This window comes from Schistocerca nitens, chromosome 5 (genome assembly GCF_023898315.1).
Source record: "Schistocerca nitens isolate TAMUIC-IGC-003100 chromosome 5, iqSchNite1.1, whole genome shotgun sequence".
Taxonomy (NCBI): Eukaryota; Metazoa; Arthropoda; class Insecta; order Orthoptera; family Acrididae; genus Schistocerca; species Schistocerca nitens.
In genome coordinates, this window is record NC_064618.1 from 708,760,971 (window position 1) to 708,781,481 (window position 20,511).

Here is a 20,511-nt window from a genome sequence, read left to right on the forward strand (position 1 = left end):
CAAACACACTACAGGTGATAGAACGCTGTAGCGATGCTAGCGCACCAAGTGGTAACATTCCACATTGCAGTGAACAGAAGATAAGCGACTTTTATGATCAAATCTACAACGAGGTCGTCGATTTGATCATATTTATTTGACGACAGGCGACATTTCACAAAGTTCCCTATTACACCATCACATTTCTTTGAAATAAATATTTGACATATCAACTTTGACAAAGAAATATGATAGTGTAATACCGGCCTAAAGGAGCTTTACAGAAGAGGCAACACCAACAGTTAAAGGAGCTTACACACACACACACACACACACACACACACACACACAGAGAGAGAGAGAGAGAGAGAGAGGGACAGAGAGAGAGAGAGAGAGAGAGAGAGAGAGAGAGAGAGGTAAACAAAATTTAAATTAGGCGCCGAACTCTCTCGGGAGCAAATGAACGCCGACGAGGTTAGGAAACACAAACAACATAGTGCTCGCCGCCTTTTGCGAAGTAAAAAGGCGTTTGTAAAGAAGTAACTACACGAAGTACATTAATATGTGTGTGGAGTGACTTTGGGACCTAAAAGAAGAAGGATCAGTCACAACAAAACGTGAGTAGTAGCAATTATAAATGCAAAACGCCAAAATCACGTTTTTTAAACATCAAGAGATGTATTAACTAGCCGATCAAATTTACATTTAAATCGTTTGGTTTGCAGATGGCAAGGTATCAGTGCAGGACACCATTCAGTTGGCCCTGAAAAGCCTATAATGTAAATTCACGCTAAGAAGCAAAAAGAACAAAAACTTTCTTTAGACGTCACTTTGTTAAATCAGCTATAACCTAAAATACATTCACTTTTTACACTTTTCAAGAAACAAAAACCCGCTGATGATGGCAAAGAGGTGCTGAAACATGCCTGGGTAAAAAGAGAAAAAAAAAGAATGCTTGCAAAAAGGCGGAACCATATCCTATAAAGTAATTTGAGTAGCTTACAATCCATGTCACCAAGTAATGTCGATTGAACGTATGCATGTATGAAAATTGTCCGTTGCGTTAAGGAAATCTAATAACAATCCCACACAATTTTCTCACGGCACGTTGACAGCTAACAACAAAAAAAAAAAGCATTTATTTATTTTTTCCATGTTAAGTGACTCACTTTCCGCGATTTTAACAAAAATCTTTTTATTGTGCCCAGCACAGGGTAGCCAGACCTCTGTTTAAACAAAACGTCACGGGGTCTTTGTGATCGCTGATTGCGAGTTTCATTTCAAAACCTACATGGAAATTAAACTGCTGAAATATCGAATGAAGCAAATTAAAACGGCGTCACGGAAAAACCCATCTGTACAGCGGTGTCTTGTTTCTGCACGCAGAAAACGCTAAAATGACGAACTAAGTGAGTCAAACTAAGCTTAAAAAGTCGCCGATGAAGTGAGTGTAAGGCAAGGAGAACGATGAACATTCGAAATACATCTCTCTAATGCAGTCAAGCAATGAAAGGGGTGTGAAAATCGGAAGTGTCCAGTTTCTTTCCTCCCGCTGCGTACTATGATGGTAACCTCAAGTTGACGGATATCTATTCTCACTCACCATTCTACTTCCACAGGCAGCAACGTCGTGCTCTTCTCTCTCCTATTTGATACAAACATGGAAAGTAGTCAGACAGTAAAATTCGACTGGCACGCATTTTATTAGCGAGAGCTGTTTTATAGATGATTAACTAAAGCAATTATATCTGTCAATTACTTTTATTTTCTACCGCAAAGTACTTCGAGTGCTTACGCACTCATTTTCAGGTGGACCAGGGCTTACTTTAGAAATTTATTTCCTGGATACAGCCAGTTTGCTGAAGTTTCCTTCACTTCCAATATGTTCCAGCAAATTGGAATGCAATTACAAACACACATCTGCTTCACTGAACAACACACAAACACGAAATGTCCTTGGGTTTGTCTCATATTCAGCTATGCAAATGCGTACTTATTACGACACTTGAGATGTTTTATGGTGGAACATCTTCGAAATGAAAGATAAGACCGACAACTAGCTACAGCCAAAAAATGAAATTCTAATGTAATCCACTGGTCCACCTGAAGATGAGAGTGTAAGCCCTCGACAAGCGGCGTCTGGGGAGGAGATAAAAGCGACTGGAATGGACAATTGTTTTAACTTGTATTTTATATCATAAATAGTCGAAGTTTGCAATCCACATTCCCACATAGACGATGTAATGATGTTACTAAGTTATTACGCGGCCGAAATCGTAGAGACATAGGGTGAAGAAAGGGTACAAGATACCACCTGCTAAGCGTTATGCAGAAATGCAGATTTCGCCCAATACTATACGTGCCGCGGATACAACGCTTGTTTTACCGGTATGATAGGCTATTGACAGGTTCCGGGTGCGTGAGAACGTTTTATTGCGAGGCACAGAAAATTGCTGAAATTGTAGGAAACGCAAATGCATGTGGATCAGCCAGAACATTATGACCCCCGACCTACAATCGATATAAACCCGTCCAAGCGATAGCAGCGTCATCTGGCGACGAATGACTGCTACTCACACACGCACGGTACATGTAACATTACTGAGCCTGCTTAACCTGCGTAGAATGGGGAAGGTGTGTGATCTGTCTGAGTTTGACAGCGGGCAGATTGTGATGGCCCGAAGTCTCGGCACGAACATTTCGGAAACTGCACGACTTTTCAGATGTTCGAGGAGTGTTGTGATGAGTGTCTTCAACAAGTGGCGAAACCAAGGTGAAACCACGTCCAGACGTCGTGAGGTTGGGCGCCACCCCTCATTACAGATACCGGACGTTGTAGGCTGGGCAGCCTGGTAAAACAGGGCAGGCGCCGGTCTGTGACCGAACTAACATCAGACTTTAATGCTGGGCAGAGTACAAGTGTGTCTAAACACAGTGCACCGAACACTCCTAAAGATGGGCCTCCGCAGCCGACGACCCATGCAGGTCCCATTGTAAACACCACAACATCGGCACTAGACGTTGGCGCAGTGGCACAGCGTTGCATGGTCTGATGAATCCCGATACTTTCTTCATCGTATCGATAGGAGGGTGCGAATCCGGCGTCTTCCAGGGGAACAGCTCCTTGACACCTGTACTGTGGGACGGAGGCAAGCTGGCGGCTGCTCCATGTCGCTCTGGGGAACATTCACGTGTGCATCCACGGACCCAATGGAGCTCGTGCTAAGCACCATGACGGCCAAAGAGTATTGTACCTTGGTTGCAGACCACGTACACCCCTTCATGACGATCATGTTTCCCGACGACAGTGGCATTTTTCAACAAGATAATGCGCCACGCCACAAGGCCAAGGGTGTCACGGAGTGGTTCGAGGAACACATTGACGAGTTCCAATTCATGTGCTGGTCCCCCAAATCGCCTCATCTGAACACGATCGAACACATCTGGGATGTGATTGGATGTGGCGTCAGAGTTCATCACCCTCTTCCCGGAATTTACGGGATTAGGTGACGTATGAGTGCAGATGTGATGCCACCACCCTCCAACGACCTACAAAGTGCTTCCATGCCACGACGCGTCGCCGCTATTACCCGTGCCGAAGGTGGAAATACCGGATATTAGGTAGATGGTCATAATGCTACGGCTGATCAGCGTGTAAGTTCAACAAAGGAATGCGGCACTTGGAGTAAGTCACCATGGAGCACAACGGCATCCACGTTTAAAACCTGAAAGGACACATGGCGCAAATTGAACAATAGGAAGAGACTGGGCAATCAGGCGAAGCCCCAGCGGGCCGCTAGGAGATGTGTGAGAGGTGCGCCGTCAAGTAGCCTTGTATCGAACGACCGCCGGTTCGAAGCTCGATGTATGGATAGGAGCGGGGTTGCGCAGCTCTGGAGCACACAGTCATAGAGCAAACCGGCGCGGCGTGCCCGTACGTCTGCAGAGCACACAGCCATTACACTAGACAAATAGCCGCGACGTCCTGCCCGCGACCGTACAATTATGTACAAACCGAACAGGGGTGGAGCCTACGAGCAGCGTTTGTGTACCCAGTTTAGCACAGCAACAAATGAAGGCTCGGCGCAATAGGGAGCGAGGCGCGGAGCGGGCCTCGGCCAAAGCTAGATATATATCGTTAATAGGAAACTGCGAGCGGTAAACAGCTCGGCCGCAGTTTACCTGCGGGTCGGCTGCCAGCGTCCCCCAAATTCGGAGCCGGCGAGAGCACCAGAGCAAACAGCGCGCCCCGGCCGCAGTCACGGCCCCCGCTATCTTGAGGCCGCTTTGCGTGCGGCTCTAGGCACCCAGCGGAATCCATCGCTTATCTCCAGCACAACATCCCGCCTCTCGCGGAAAAGAAGAGGTCGCCGTTCACCTTCTTTTCTAGTAGCGTCTGTGGTGAGGTTAGCAAAGCCATCATTTGTTTTGACCTCCCAAATGAATACAAAAATTAACGTTCTTGCAATCCTTCCATACCAAGGTTATTTTTATTAACTGTTTTAAGAGTAATGAGCTACCTTTGATGAAAAATCCGTCAGTTTATGGAATCCTATGTTTACTTCATCCATCGAAACACAAATCAGATTTAACAAAACTAGGCCAATTTTCGACCTACTTTTCCGCCAAACATACCGCACTTACGCTTACTGATGAATGACGTACATACTATATAATTACGGACATGTGAGACACATGAAGCTGTCATAGATGACCACACTCCAAGTTACAAGGAAGCTCATAAAAACAACAGCGATCTGGGCGAAATTATTCTAATGTTATTACTTAAATTATAAGGCAAGCGCGGGCCTATGTGAACCATATGTATGAACTGGCTTTGCAGTTAATAAAATTTCACAAGTGCCCCATTCTCTTATACCGATATAATTCTGCAATACTAAATAGGAAGAAAGTAGCACAGAATTACCACCGGAGTTTAAATGGCTCTGAGCACTATGGGACTCAACTGCTGTGGTTATCAGTCCCCTAGAACTTAGAACTACGTAAACCTAACTAACCTAAGGACATCACACACATCCATGCCCGAGGCAGGATTCGAACCTGCGACCGTAGCAGTCCCACGGTTCCGGACTGCGCGCCTAGAACCGCGAGACCACCGCGGCCTCGGAGTTTAAAGACCATCTACGCGCACTGAAATCACATAAGTTTCTCACAAAAGCTTTTGTAAATACATGTAAAGAACGACGAAGTGCAAAAAGAAAATATGAAGAAAGCGTAGCCCCTTCCACAAATGCGATGACCAAACTGTGCTTAAAAACAGGAGACGTATTCGGGAGGACGGCGGTGCATATCCAAGACTGGCCATGCACATTTAGGTCGTCTATGGTTTCTCTAAATCGATTAAGGTGAATGTTGGGACTCTTCATTTCAAAAACACACAGCAAAATTTCTTGCCGTCTTTCCCCAATCCGAGCTCGTGCTACATCTCTAATAACCTCGACGTCGACGGGACGTGAGCGCCTCTCCTGTCCTCTTCAGTTGTACTTTGGCAGCTAACTATGCAACGTATTCACGTTATCTGTTGATGACTTGCTAAGGAGTCGCAATTGGTAATGATCTGGCTCTGGAATATGTCATAAAAAATTCGAAAACGAAGCGAGGTCCTACGGAGGTAATGCTCAGTGTAGGTTTATTGATACAAGCCATGTCAAGATATGTACAGCGACAAATCGTAACAGGTCAATAAAATAAAAACTTAGTTCCTACAAGGAATCACACAACTCTCTTAGAAAATTGCTTTCCAAGACCGCTATCTGAATACACCTCCATGATACTGACAAGGGGGAAGATTTATTCAACACTTAAATCGCTGCAGACTAAGGACTCTCATAGATATGATGGGAGCCACAGCAGGATACTAAAGCATTGTGCTGCGTATGTTAGCTCATACTTACTCACATTTATAGTTTTACTTGAGAAGTGGTAACTTTCCTGAACGACTAATGAGTTGAATAGTTAAACCGCTTTATCAAAAGGGAGAAAAGGGTTACGTACACAATTTTAAATCTATTTGTATGAGATGATGAAGTTTGGTTTGTGGGGCGCTCAACCGCGCGGTTATCAGCGCCCGAACAAGTTCCCAACCTTTGTTCAGTCCAATCACGCCCCTTTCATGAGTGATGATGAAATTATGAGGACAACACAAACGCACAGTCATGAAATTCCCTGACCCCACCGGGAATCGAACCCGGGACCCCGTGCTTGGGAAGCGAGAACGCGACCGCGAGACCACGAGCTGCAGACAAATCTACACTCCTGGAAATGGAAAAAAGAACACATTGACACCGGTGTGTCAGACCCACCATACTTGCTCCGGACACTGCGAGAGGGCTGTACAAGCAATGATCACACGCACGGCACAGCGGACACACCAGGAACCGCGGTGTTGGCCGTCGAATGGCGCTAGCTGCGCAGCATTTGTGCACCGCCGCCGTCAGTGTCAGCCAGTTTGCCGTGGCATACGGAGCTCCATCGCAGTCTTTAACACTGGTAGCATGCCGCGACAGCGTGGACGTGAACCGTATGTGCAGTTGACGGACTTTGAGCGAGGGCGTATAGTGGGCATGCGGGAGGCCGGGTGGACGTACCGCCGAATTGCTCAACACGTGGGGCGTGAGGTCTCCACAGTACATCGATGTTGTCGCCAGTGGTCGGCGGAAGGTGCACGTGCCCGTCGACCTGGGACCGGACCGCACCGACGCACGGATGCACGCCAAGACCGTAGGATCCTACGCAGTGCCGTAGGGGACCGCACCGCCACTTCCCAGCAAATTAGGGACACGGTTGCTCCTGGGGTATCGGCGAGGACCATTCGCAACCGTCTCCATGGAGCTGGGCTACGGTCCCGCACACCGTTAGGCCGTCTTCCGCTCACGCCCCAACATCGTGCAGCCCGCCTCCAGTGGTGTCGCGACAGGCGTGAATGGAGGGACGAATGGAGACGTGTCGTCTTCAGCGATGAGAGTCGCTTCTGCCTTGGTGCCAATGATGGTCGTATGCGTGTTTGGCGCCGTGCAGGTGAGCGCCACAATCAGGAATGCATACGACCGAGGCACACAGGGCCAACACCCGGCATCATGGTGTGGGGAGCGATCTCCTACACTGGCCGTACACCACTGGTGATCGTCGAGGGGACACTGAATAGTGCACGGTACATCCAAACCGTCATCGAACCCATCGTTCTACCATTCCTAGACCGGCAAGGAAACTTGTTGTTCCAACAGGACAATGCACGTCCGCATGTATCCCGTGCCACCCAACGTGCTCTAGAAGGTGTAAGTCAACTACCCTGGCCAGCAAGATCGCCGGATCTGTCCCCCATTGAGCATGTTTGGGACTGGATGAAGCGTCGTCTCACGCGGTCTGCACGTCCAGCACGAACGCTGGTCCAACTGAGGCGCCAGGTGGAAATGGCATGGCAAGCCGTTCCACAGGACTACATCCAGCATCTCTACGATCGTCTCCATGGGAGAATAGCAGCCTGCATTGCTGCGAAAGGTGGATATACACTGTACTAGTGCCGACATTGTGCATGCTCTGTTGCCTGTGTCTATGTGCCTGTGGTTCTGTCAGTGTGATCATGTGATGTATCTGACCCCAGGAATGTGTCAATAAAGTTTCCCCTTCCTGGGACAATGAATTCACGGTGTTCTTATTTCAATTTCCAGGAGTGTATTTGTATGTCATAGGTGTTTTATATTGGGTAACTGATAACTTTAGTTCACAAAATTTGCTGTCAACGTGTACTGCGGTTTTAGAATATTCTGTACTCTCTTTTCCGCGGCACTGGACAGATTATATAAAAATAAGCAAAGGCTATGCGTTTTCTTTGATTTAACTAACGTGCCTGATTGTTCTGATCGCAAAATATTACTGCAGAAGTCGGACCATTATGACGTAAGAGAAACAGCAGCTTACAATTGGTTCCTCCCATACAAAGGTCGTTCTTCACAGAACAACGAGAGCGGCTATTCTATGAGATGATGACTGACTGGTGCACGGTTAAGTTTGTATGTGCGTTGGGGGGGGGGGGGGGTGTTGCTGTTTGTAAGCGATCAATGGTCGGATTATAAGCGCCCGTACGAAAGTTAGTAGTAACGAATGTGGTTAAAATGTCATAAAGCAAAGAAGATTTAAGTCCGACAAGCTTACACTAATTCACTCTTAAGCGACAATCACAGGGAGAGGTACAATCATACTATCTTATATATATTTAAGAAGCGTAAAATTGGTCAGATATTCTTAATCTAGCAATTAAAACACAGATGACACAAAAGGAAAACCAAAATAATGACAAAGGGAAATGCGACTGGCTAATTATTTACAAAAACAAGGATGAGGCAACCAATATATTAAGAACTTCCCCCTAAAATTTTAGGGAACAGGTGAGGCATTTCACAAAATCTTACAAGTCGCACCACATTCATTGATCGTAAGTTAAAACAGATGGCAAACCTGTCGGCAAGTGAGCTGCTGCTCTCTTGTCTGACTATTAAAAAAGTTTACTACAGTTTTACTAAACTTTACGCCTCAAGCGCCACATACTAGAGGGCCCTCTCGCCGGAGAAGGGTTATGTCTGTGGTCAATGCTGGAACCATTACTCTTTTTTGTATACATAAATCACACGCCTTCTAATATGAAGTATGATTCTAAAACATTCTAAAACATTTCTGTCTGCAGATGAAGGACGTTGAGTGTAACATAGGCAAAGCGCCAAATTGTGCAGTTCAAGACATAGGCTCATAGCCTGCAGAAAATAAATTGTTGCTAAATCACAGTAACACTCAGTTTTACAGTTTCTAACACACAATTCAACTAAAACTTACATTTTGATTACACAGTATGGGCATATGATCAGTGAGTCTGAAAAATTGTAATTCCTAAGTGCCCCGTTAGAAGATAAACTGTCATGAAAGTCCAGGTTCAGGAACTGGCAGTTCGAGAAATAGGACACGTAATTTCGCGAAACTCTTGTCGATGCCTGTTCAGGAGTCGGGTTACTAACATTGGTCTTTCAATACGTATTTTCTGCAATGTCGCTTGTTGTTAACAATATGTGCTTAGTCACAAGTGTTAGAAGCTTTCACTCAGTTATTACTAGCCAGAAGCCCGATCTGCATTTGGATCACACCAACTTGTCTCCTGTGAAGAAAGGCATGCAATATCCCATTTTCAATAGCTACCACAACAATTTAAAAAAAAAAAATCAGCAGTAATCCTCGCACTTTCAAGTCGAAACTGAAGAACTTCCAAATCGATCACTCTTTCTATTCTGTCGAAGAGAGCCTGGAAAAAAATTATGCTAATTTCAGTGTTATATTGTAGATTATGCTAATATATATTCAGTAGCATGTTTCTCGCATAGGGTCGTGTAAATTTTATTCCATCTATTATATCTTTCATGATGTTAGTTTCGTACACTGGCTCGTTGCGTGATCACGGAGATTTGCTCCTTAATTTGGTCGCACGGAATTAGACGCGCAAAATAAAGAAAGAAGTTAAGAACCTTCAACATCGCAGCGCGTCAGCAATCGTTAGTTAATATGGGCGGGTCATGGCCCATCGAACATAGGCCGGTGTGACGTGGAGGTTAGACCATTAAGTTAAGTAGTGGTTCAGACTTTGTACGCATTTACTGTTTGTGTTCTTCCCTTTTATTCGTTTATGAATGTATAGCTGTGGTGTTCTTTTAATCATTGACAAAGGTCTTCTTAGGCACTTGTGGGTTTTATTGTTCTGAAGAAGGTGTAGTTATCTACGCCGAAACCTAGGTTAACACTAGGTGCTTTTTACGCAATCGAGGCGGGTTTCTAGTTTTCTAATATATTTAATAAAAGAAAGAAGTGGCTTACAAAACTCTTGTTCGATCGATTTATGGGTATTGCTCGTTATACTGGATCAACAGACGAGATCGCAGGATCCAACGAAGATCTGCGCGTTTCGTCAAGGGATGGTTTAGCCAGAGTGAGAGCACTACGGAGATGCCCGACAAACTGCAGTGGCACACGGTACAGGAGAGGCCTCGTGGAATTCGGCGATATTTACTACTGAAATTGCAAGATAATATGTTCCGTGAAGAGTTGAGCAACATATTATTTCTTCCCACATACGTCTAGCGAAATTACTACAAAGAGAAAATCCAAGCAATTGAAGCTAACACGGAGGTATACGGGCAATTACTCTTGTTGACGAACAGAACAGGGAGGGGGAGGGGGTGGGGGGGGGAGGGTAGTCGTACTGGAAGTCCCCCTATCACACACCGAGATGTGGCTCACTGACTATAGATGTAGAACGTAGAAAGTCGTTTTCCCCTGACTCAGTATTCGAATGGAATAGATCAGAAAATCGATCATATTGGTAGGGTGCTGGCGCTGGCGCGGTTCGGGCCCGGGTCCCGGGGTCCTCGACTCGCAGCCGGGGCGGGGCGGACCGCGAGCATGTGCCGCCTCTCGGCGGAGCAGGCGCGCGGAACGACGAGGGCGCCGCCGACAAGCCGCCGTTATTTACGCAACTATCGATTTTTTGCTCGGCACCCCTCTTCTTTTTTTCCGCCTCTCCACATCTCGTGTGCATTTCCTCGGAACATACCCGCACTGCTTACCCGCCCCTCCCGCGCCTCACGCACACGCACGGACCCCAACCCCGGCGCGGCAGCGGTAGCGGCAGCTCTCACGACATGCGCGCCCACTGCGCTCGGTTCCAATATCACAAACAAAAAACAATATTCCCCCACCCTCCCCCGTCGAACTCGGCCGCCCTTCATTTTTTCCCTTGCAACGCTCTGTTCTCCACTCGCCTCCCTCCACACAACGGCCCGACCACCGGCTCCCTCGCCGCCACCCGCGATCGCTGCTCCGACGTTTCGCCAACCGCCATTCGTTTATAAATATACATAATAGATTTCCACAAACGTAATATACACGGCGTTATTAATTATTCAGCAACAGCGCCAGATGGCCACGTGGGGACGGCTCCAATATGTCACAGTTACAATATTTATAACGGGCGACGCGGGCAGCAAGAACGCGCCTCGGGTCCGGGCAGCGGCCGACGGCTACAACCGGCGGGCAAAACACAGCTGGCCCCCGCAAGAAGCGGCCGCCACTCGCCGCTCCAGTAAAAACCGCCAGGGTGTGGCGCTCGCCTCGCTGTGCGGATGGCTCGATGAAGTACATACGTTTCGCAGACGCCGTACAAAACGTGTAGTTGTAAAGGGCAATCTTCTGAATTCCGTATTACGCCTATGTCAATTTGTAGCACCGCAGGAACACCTAAAAAAATGGTTCAAATGGCTCTGAGCACTTTCGGACTTAACTTCTGAGGTCATCAGTCCCCTAGAACTTAGAATTACTTAAACCTAACTAACCTAAGGACATCACATACATCCATACCCGAGGCAGGATTCGAACCTGCGACCGCAGTGGTCGCGCGGTTCCAGACTACCTGTAGCACCTAGAACCGCTCGGCCACTCCGGCCGGCCGGAACACCCAAGCAATTTGCAAATAAAACTCGAAAAAAACATAATAACTGATATACACTAAAGGATTTCCACCACTAACAGCTGCAGTACTCCTGGTAAAGAAAACCATGTTCTGAATTTGTTCCTGTTTCTCTCGCTCAGCTGCAGTCCGTATGTATTTTCTTTGTGTCATTTCCAGACCACATTACTGCAAAATCCTATGTGCTATCCATCCACACCCTCTACTTTAACATTAGAAGTGCTTTTTTCAGCTAGCTGAATTTTATCTTTTCTATCAACGTTAGGGAGCAACAAGTTTATGCGCTTTCAACGCACCTTTTCACTCTTTGTATACTCATAACCACAAGAGACAACCCACGCTAGGTTGATGCTATACACTTATAATGTGTTTCCCGCCGTTGCCGTTCGAACCTGCCATGATCTCCAAAATCTCGCTCTGAGCTGGAAAAATCTTTTAAGCAATAACGACTTGATGTCAAGCATGAAGAATAGTATTTAGATTCCAGTTTAACAATACCGGTGTCATAGACAGCCAATCATTAAGAGAAATTACAATTTTTAAATACTCTCGTTCTCTCAAAACAACCGAGCGAAGTAGCGTAGTAGTTAGAGCAATGGGCTCGCATTCGGGAGAACGACGATTCAAATCCGCGTCCGGCCATCCAGATTTAGGTCTTCCGTGATTTCCCTAAAACGCTACAGGAGAATGTCGGGGTGATTCATTTGAACTGGCACGGCTGATTTCCTTCCCTGCCCTTGAAACAATGCGAAATTTTGCTCCATCTCTGATGGCCTCGATATCTAGGGGACATTAAACCCCTAATAATCCTTCTTTCTCTCCTAATTTCATACGGCGAGACAATCGCAGACGCCCCGATCACAATTTTATTTTTCCTGGCGTCCAGTCACTAGCATGCCAAGTGATAAAGCACCCTTCCATTTTAAGGGAAGAGTTGCAAATCCGACCTCCGCGCAACAGATGTATACAATTCAGAGTGTTGGGCAACAACAACGAAATACATACAAACCCTGTAATAAGCTGGATACGAAAATGTTGTGCTGATCCATGGGTGTCTTAAAGCTGGACTATACGAGGAAAAAAAGTAAGGAAACGACTGGGAGTGACTGCAATAACCAACAAATTGCGCAATACAGGCCGTTGAACTTACCCAGAAGCCGGCCGCGGTGGTCTCGCGGTTCTAGGCGCGCAGTCCGGAACCGTGCGACTGCTACGGTTGCAGGTTCGAATAATGCCTCGGGCATGGACGTGTGTGATGTCCTTAGGTTAGTTAGGTTTAAGTAGTTCTAAGTTCCAGGGGACTGATGACCACAGCAGTTGAGTCCCATAGTGCTCAGAGCCATTTGAACCACTTACCCAGAAGCGATGGCGGCTCAGTTGCAAAAACTCCCCTCCACTACGACACAGGAGGAATCGACCACGTTCCCGTTCCAACCAGCGGCAGTCAGACGAAGTCAAGGGAAACACACAAATGGAAGTCCTAGAGACCCGAGAATCTGCTCAGAAGAATGTTACGGCGGAAAGCAACCAAGCAATCGTATCCTGCATCAATGTGGGACACACGATAGGGAAGAAGAAGAAGAAATAGAAGAAAAAGAAGAAGAGGAGGAAGAAGAATGAATTCAGTGCTAATAGTCCTATTCTTAGTTTTGCATTTATGTGTAAGATATTAATCATCCGTTACATTTTTAGGTTAAGGTTAGGTAGCATCATGGACCATCAAAAGAAACCTGAAGCGCTTTTGCACGCATTTCTGTCATGCAATTCGTGTAATAGTCATGTATGTTCTCCATATGAAAAACGATGTGGCTTACGAGTACCTCGAGAGTGCTTACGTACACCCTGTCAGCAGGTGATGCCGCCCGTTTGGTTTCAGCCCCGCGTGGAAGAACGAAGTGAACTTCTCGTTTCTGTTTTACTGTACCACACGCGCTCCTCAGGGGTGGACAGGTCCTACACAGATTCACTAGTACCGTACTGTGCAGGAAGAAAACGGCTGCGGTAAAACGAGTCATCTTCAGGAAATAACCGACATCAAGCGTGGCGTTAGCAAGTCGAATCCTGCCATTCATATCTCTAGTAGGTGTCCAGGAGGAATGGTCAGTATTCATCCATATGACAAAAGAAACAGTCATTAGAAGCAAAAAACATGTGGTAAACGTGGACTCTAAAATGTACATCTTAAGAGGTATGAGCACTTTTTCATTTTCGCTACTGTGAAACACAGTTCTACTGTACAAGTGCTCTTAGCTCTGAAGGAATGCATTTTAGAGCCCAGTTTACTAGACCTTTTTGCTTCGAATGATCGTGGCCTATCATCTCCCCGGTTACTCATTACTCCTCTTGGAACACCCTGTATACAAGCTTCGAGCGAATGATTCAAGAATGACCATTATTAACTCTCTTACCTATCCTTGTCCAACTGATCCCAAGTCGATAACTAAAGACATCATTCTGAACACACCAACACTAATTTAAGAAAAAAACACCCACGCATAATAAAAACAACAAATATAAGATGCAGTAACTGTTTCACAAAGCTTCTGTATTACTTTTCCCTAACACGCCGCCTCAACCCCTCACGTACTGTTCCAAGGGAGGTTGCAGGTTTTATTCAACCCCCTGGTATCGGATCTCTACGGGAGTTTACTTTTATACGATTTGTGTTAGGTACTTCGATTCGGTGGCTACGAGTATGAGGGAAGCGCACGCAGCCCTTAAGCCGGGGGAGCAGTGTCCGTTATTAGCTATTGTGCGTGCCCTCCCGTGTGACGGACACATTTGTTTCTGTCCTCCGTAGCCAATCAATTCGGTATGGGTGCGCTTCCAGCGGACGCTGACTTTCCTTTTTATACTTTCAGAGCAGCGATGGCCAGGGCGTAAGCAGAAGGCGATTATGCGACCCGCTTCCCCGATTTTTTTGATGCTACTCCTTATGCACCTGCTTTCATAAAAGCGCTGCGGGTAACGTACAATGGCTTCAAATGGCCGCCGTTCGTAAAACTCGCCATTCTTCGGTTCCAGGATGAAAAGAAAGTCATTCGCGCCAGATAAAGCGCCAGGGATATATTGACATTTAAAATTTAAATAAATCGTTATCTGAGTTATAAAAAGCGAACAAAGAATTTTACTGTCATTGATAAGAAAAACGTTAAAAGATTAATAGCGCTGTAAACTGTTTCAAGCTCAGAGCGAAACTATCAACATAATGAATTCACTGTGTATCCGAAGGTATCGTAAAAATTTAAATAATAACGGCGTCTCGTGCACGAGTACGTGTTTGCTTCTTTGCTCTTTTCGCAAGACCGTACTTAAAGACTAGGTTCAGGCAGTAACCTTTAATGGACCAAAGCGTGGCGCGGGCGAGAATGCACCATTTTACAGAATACAGCTCCAGAAGCGCCTTCAAACGTTCTCCGACAAGAGATGATAGTGTCTCAACACAACATTGTGACGTCATTTCCGAAGTTTCAGCTAACGTTCCTGTGTAGCCTCTAACGCGACGTGTTGTGCCTAAGGTGAAATACGGCGGTAGCTGTGTAACTACTGTGGGGTGCTGGAATAAAAGTTTTTTCACAGACACAACTAAGTTATCTTCGATGAAAGAATAAAAGTCTTCAATACGTGGCAACTTGCTACGAAAACTATTACAAAGAAAAGTAGGACAATAAAGTACATGACATACGAAGAACTGAAACATTTTTGATCATTCGAAATAAATCAATCTTGCATATAGAACTCCTGTGACACTTTCCTGAAAGACAGCTGTGGATTACTCTCGAGGTTCAATAATCTGAAGAGCAGGCGCGTCGCACACCGTAGTGATCAAGGTGACAGCCTGTTACACGGAAAGAAAGTTCAACAAAACTAGTTTCTGGTTACAAGATAAGAACAATGTGTTTTTATCTGCCATCAAACAGGAGTCGCGAAAGAAAGACGAAGACGTACAAACAACTTTGGAGAAAACTCACTTGGTTATTGGAGCACTAACTATGAACCCCTGCACTGGACTGTCCCTTGCAAACTTTGTCCGTCAAGCGCAAATATTTGCCTAATTCGAGATACATTACGTATGTTACATGTGTTCCATCAGCCCGATCCATAGTTATTTGGCAATCAGTGGAGCTAGCACTGCCACAAACAGCTGCGCGTCGATGTTCCACAGATGGTCGGACGAAGCCCCCCGAGCTCGAAAGTACTCCTTCTCCGTCTCTGATCGAATAGGAAAAACTTTTGTAGTAGGAGTGCAACAACTTCGTATGCCTTCCTGGAAATATTTCAATGTTTCCTTGTCTACTGACGACGGACACGTTAAGAACACTGATACATTTGCAGGGGTCCCGATATTCAGGGCTACAAGAGAACAACGAATGGAACTAGTACCATCGGGATTCGATCCACGACTGTCCCAAGTAACAGGCCAGAGTGGCACCATTGCGTTATTTTCTCCGTCTCACGGCGAAGTGTGCAGAACTAAATAGGAATATGCAAGCCAGCCAGGTTAGTTGTTGAATGAAATATCAGAGAATCAACTGCTTGTACGTGCTTGCATTACCATCTCTGTACAGTCAGAGGGCAGCAGAGCGGCTAATCTATATGTGATACGAATATGTCCATATGATATGTAGTATTTGCCGCGAAAGGGTACGAAAACGTGAGCGAAGTAAAAAGTTTCCTCGCGCCTGAATGACCATTAGTTTCATCAACAACGAAGGTTATAGAAAGTTGAAAGTAGGCAACTAAAACGACCTAGGATCTCTCTCTCTCTCTCTCTCTCTCTCTCTCTCTCATCAAATAGTGCATAAATAGTCAATCAGTGCATTTATGTCAGTTGTACACGAATTTCAATAGCGTTATTAAACTTCCACGATAAATCTGAAACAGCCCATACGTTCGTCCCATTTTCACTATGTTGCCACTTACGCCAACACTACGTTGCTAACTACTGTAAGTATAGTCAATTATTTAACGGAGAAACAAACACGTAAATATTATGGCGACAGCTACGGGCGAGAAAATTATATGTCTTCACTGGAATTCTCTTTATTACCTACACAAGAACCAGAGGTGTTAGTTGTCGTCCAGCAGTAAATTGAAGTTCAATTAAAACAAACTACAGGTTTCAGTAAGTCAGATCTTACGTTAACGAGAAAGTTAGAAGCTCCCCAACGACAATAATTTCAAACAGTGCGACCCGCGATGAACGTACTTGATTGCTCTTGGCTCAGAGAGAAATTTTTAACAAAATTCTCACGGCAGTAAAAGCAGAACATAAAGTGCAGTTAATTCTATATTTTCACAGAAACACAAAAGAATTAACACTTCCTACCTATGTCGTAAATCAGTTCATGTCGGTCCGTCCATTTTATTTACGATACGTTTACGCTCCAGAGCGAAAATGAAAACGTGAAATTTTTACGTTATCTAAACACCGTATCTTTGACGGAGACGTAATCGCGTAACATAAAATAGACTTTTAACTGCAGACGAGATTATATTAAAAACTAAATGTCCGCACTTATTGGCAGCTCTCGAATAAAAATCAATGGAAAACGCTGCAAATAACTGCTCACGGACAGAAATGGCGATCGTCAACGGGTGGATATTTACTGCGTACCTGGCACTTGTCGCAGGCGCTCTCTCCTCGCAGCAGCGGTGGCACTGGCTTCACGCACACCTGGGTGCAGTGCAGGAACCGAAATGCACTGCCCCTCATTTATCACACAATAATAAAAGCGTCTGATTTGTCATAGTTACACGTCCTACGACTCGGGACTCGTGATCATGAGATTTCCAAACGCTGAATCCTCAGTTAGCAACAAACACAGCAGTAAATGCGAAAGAAGATCAGAAATCTAGCAGAACTACTGAGCGTGTTATGGTATTAGTACTGGTTGGCACCTGGTTTTTTGCAGATATACATTGTCAGATCTCAACAAAGCGTAAAACTCGAAAAGTAAAGGAAAGAAGAGTTGTCAACAGAATGAGATTTTCACTCTGCAGCGGAGTGTGCGCTGATATGAAACTTCCTGGCAGATTAAAACTGTGTGCCCGACCGAGACTCGAACTCGAGACCTTTGCCTTTCGCGGGCAAGTGCTCTACCAACTGAGCTATCGAAGCACGACTCACGCCCGGTACTCACAGCTTTACTTCTGCCAGTACCTCGTCTCCTACCTTCCAAACTTTACAGAAGCTCTCCTGCGAACCTTGCAGAACTAGCACTCCTGAAAGAAAGGATATTGCGGAGACATGGCTTAGCCACAGCCTGGGGGATGTTTCCAGAATGAGATTTTCACTCTGCAGCGGAGTGTGCGCTGATATGAAACTTCCTGGCAGATTAAAACTGTGTGCCCGACCGAGACTCGAACTCGGGACCTTTGCCTTTCGCGGGCAAGTGCTCTACCAACTGAGGAGACGAGGTACTGGCAGAAGTAAAGCTGTGAATACCGGGCGTGAGTCGTGCTTCGGTAGCTCAGTTGGTAGAGCACTTGCCCGCGAAAGGCAAAGGTCCCGAGTTCGAGTCTCGGTCGGGCACACAGTTTTAATCTGCCAGGAAGTTTCAAGAGTTGTCAACTTCACCTGCGGTAAAGAACTCAGTGGTCTATTTAGTACGAATTAACGTGTCACTTCTAGTGAAATTAGTGTCGCAGGGGAATCCTACTTGGAACGATGACCTTGATTCAGCTTTGGCATAGCAAATCGCAGTCTACATACAATTAAATAGAGCTTAAATAAATCTGTGACAATTTGCGCTGTTAAATGATTGACGATAGCCACAGGGAAGCTGCCAAATCTACACTGGCAATGACTATAACACGAAGGCTACCTCGCGATAATCTGTTTAGTGTATTGAAATACAAGCTTTTGGCAAGAAATCTAATAAGGTTAGATTACAAAGATGCAGCAGCTCGAGCGGAAACCCGATGACTGTGCGAAGTATGTTAAAATGGTAGAGCAGCTCCTCGTGAGCCACGCATTTCTGCAGTCAAATGCTAAGCGACGCTTGGAATTGAGTTTGCTACCTAAAGTAGAGGAACAGCTCAGAAACGGTTATTTGTATCAGCATAACAATGTAGCAGATCGTAAAGCGACAACTCAGAGACCGTGTCTGTGGGCAATAACATTTTTCAAATTGAATAGTCTGAGCAGAGGCCCGAGCTGAACTCAATGGAATACCTTTGGGATGACTTAGGATGTCGACTTCGCTCCAGACAGCAGTGTCCAACATGACAACCTTCTCTACTTTCTATATGAAGAAGGTACATCTTCATATAGTTAAGGCTAATCTGCCATTGATCATCTTCCTCTGTGCGCATGCACGCGCATTGCCCGAACTCTTACGGGACTCGGTAAGATTGCCTGCCACGTAATGAATGTAATGGGCAGCGGCACTACGAATGGAATGTGTGGACATTAAGTTGGGAATGTGGGTCTCACGGGGAACGTGCAATGGATAAGTCCCTGCAGTCGCACTATCCTCTGTGCCCTCGGTGGCTCAGATGGATAGAGCGTCTGCTATGTAAGCAGGAGATCCCGGGTTCGAGTCCCGGCCGGGGCACACATTTTCAACTGTCCCCGTTGATGTATATCGACGCCTGTCGGCAGCGTAGGACCTTGATTTAATCATCATTTCATTCTCTGCTTTCGGCTCTTGTAGAAAAAATGGGCTGTCATTTCTCCACCGATCTACAAACATCTCACTGAAGGTGTTCCCAGCAGACCTCCAGCCGTCATACAGGCGAAGAGTGGACCAGCCACAATATTCGCTAATACGTGTCCGGATACTTTTGATCAAATTGAGTATATTGTTTCAACCAAATGTTTGGTAGCTGTTTGCCAAATAATGCCTCTTTCAAAATTCTTGCGATTCTGTTGGTCTATAGTACACGGTATTGTTTCTTCAATTAGTTTTGATTCCGTAATCATAAGGTTCGTTAGCCAACATAAATCTTTGCAGATTTTTACAGGATGTGTGATAGTCAGAGAAATCTCCATATTTTAAAATCAGTATTATTTGTTTTCAGCCGTTGGAGCTGGGACACTTCCCTTGTAATTGAGCAATATAAAATATTTAGCGAAAGCGATGTGATCGATACGTTATCAAAAGGGCGAAATCAGTGGGCTTGCATGAATAGGATAGGACTATGTCATCTGCATGTCGATGGGTTAGTTCATATACTGTATTAATCATTTACGACCGAATCCTATTCGAGTTTGATTTAATGAGAGTATTTTTTTTTTCCTTACTCAGAAGCTTAATAAGCAAACTCTCAACTACTTACAACAACACACGGAATATGCGTAAGTGCTGCTGCATGCAGGCTGTATATTTCGAACTCTGCTAAATTCTTGTACAGGGACTGGAGAAAATTAAGAACACACCGTGAGAAATGCGTACGTGAACATAAATGCAGAAGCTAGCCCAGCCTGCAGGTTGCGCTATTGTATTTGTCCACGATCGCCACCTGTGCAAAGTGCTCAATGTGTTGCAAGTGCCTGTCGTGGTCAGTACACCGTTCCGTGGAACTTTTGAGTGAATTATGTCGAAGCTAAGTGAATGCGAAAGTGGCGCTTCAGTAACCGAGGAAGCCCAAGCATTCTGTGTTTCAAGAGGCACCACATCGAAAATTATCCGATAGACGGAAAGCGGAGAAACATTATCCTCTATGTGACAACACGGACGAAAGTTTGTGTTGAGTGAGCGTGACTGACGTCATTGAAGAAGATTGTGACGAAAGGTAAGAGGGCAACGACTGCAAAAGTCACTTCAGAACTAATTGCAGCACTTGCGAACTCTATCTGCACCAAAACAACACGAAGGGAGCTCCACAAGCAAGGAATCGCGGTGGAAGGTGGAATTTTAAAACCATTAATCAGTGATGAAAATGCCCGTAACTGGAAAACTTGGTGCCGAAGTCATAAAAGCTGGACTACGGAGCAACGGAAAAATGCCATTTGGTCTGGTGAGTTTTGTTTCACACTTTTCAACTTTCGGCCGAATTCACGTCCC

General features: G+C 45.5%; 1 protein-coding gene and 1 non-coding gene across 2 annotated transcripts in view; one reads left to right on the top strand and one right to left on the bottom strand.

Moving 5' to 3' along the window:
• LOC126259243 (protein bric-a-brac 1-like) overlaps nucleotides 1–20,511 on the bottom strand; it is an 885,843-nt gene that overhangs the window by 700,121 nt on the left and 165,211 nt on the right. The window lies entirely within an intron of this gene.
• On the top strand, nucleotides 18,985–19,059 carry Trnat-ugu (transfer RNA threonine (anticodon UGU)). Its single transcript has one exon. It is a non-coding gene; the product is annotated as a tRNA-Thr (tRNA).